This window comes from Nannospalax galili, unplaced genomic scaffold (genome assembly GCF_000622305.1).
Source record: "Nannospalax galili isolate Female #2095 unplaced genomic scaffold, S.galili_v1.0 scaffold43, whole genome shotgun sequence".
NCBI lineage: Eukaryota > Metazoa > Chordata > Mammalia > Rodentia > Spalacidae > Nannospalax > Nannospalax galili.
Window position 1 is genome coordinate 8,452,489 of NW_008353342.1, and position 1,033 is coordinate 8,453,521.

At 42.0% G+C, this 1,033-nt stretch overlaps 1 protein-coding gene and 1 pseudogene across 1 annotated transcript in view; both read left to right on the forward strand.

Annotated features, from left to right (window-relative positions):
- The window catches only part of Ccdc7 (coiled-coil domain containing 7), a 46,287-nt gene that overhangs the window by 21,181 nt on the left and 24,073 nt on the right, over positions 1-1,033 (forward strand). The window lies entirely within an intron of this gene.
- The window catches only part of LOC103748019, a 10,401-nt pseudogene that overhangs the window by 8,173 nt on the left and 1,195 nt on the right, over positions 1-1,033 (forward strand).

The following is a 1,033-nucleotide window of genomic DNA, read 5'->3' on the forward strand; positions in this document are numbered from 1 at the left end:
AACAAACAAACAAAAAATATTTAAAAGCCATTTTTTTTTCTATTGGAGTAATAAAAAAATTCTATTCAGGTGCATTCTCTAGGTACCCTACAGCTGACTTTTATATCTCTCGACAGCTTGCACCTGCAGCCAAGTCTGTGCTAACTCATATTATTCTACAGGAAAGACAGAGGACCAGATAAGATCAACTATGTCCTGAAACAAGTACATTCAGTATGTTGCTAACTTTCTTCCCTTCACCACCTATCCCAATGACTAACTGCTTCTTTTGTACATCCAGCAATAGGACCAGTTAATACCACCCTTCTCTACCCAGGAACAAAAAAAGATTTCACTGACTCTCATCTAATGGATATCCCCTTATTCAAACAACTGGCTAACTATTCAATTTGCATTTCCAGCAAGAGTAAGCCTACTCATTACAAATGCCTCACTAACAATACTCTCTCCAGTACAGCATGTGACCCCCCCTTTTCATATGGTGCAAAGGAAAAGCCCAAAACTGTTAACTTCTCTTTGTCCACCTTTTGTATACCTGTAATGATTACACCCCAGGTGTACCTACTCGAGAAGGAAGAAACCGCCTTCCTCCTACACAGCCACCAACGGAAAGAAATCTTCATCCCTTTACTGGTAGGGATTGGACTTGCACTCTCCCTGGGTCCTGGAGGCGTTGCTATGGCGACAATTGTGCAAGCCCAGCACCTGGCGGGAGATTTTCGAGACAAGCTGGACCAGGCAATGACATCCACGACTGACAGCCTGGAATCTCTCTAACGACAAATGAACTCTCTCACCAGGGTTGTGCTCCAAAACAAAAGAGCACTGGACTTAACAACTGCTGAACATGGGGGGACGTGTGTGGTATTGGGAAAGCAATGCTGTTTCTTTGTAAATGAATCAAATGTTGTTGAAACCGATGTTAACACTCTCAAAAAACTTTGTAATGATCTATTTTCAAGATTTCAACCCACCAAACAATTAGATTGGTTTAGCAATCCCTTGTTTTCATGGCTCCTTCTCCTTGTTGGCC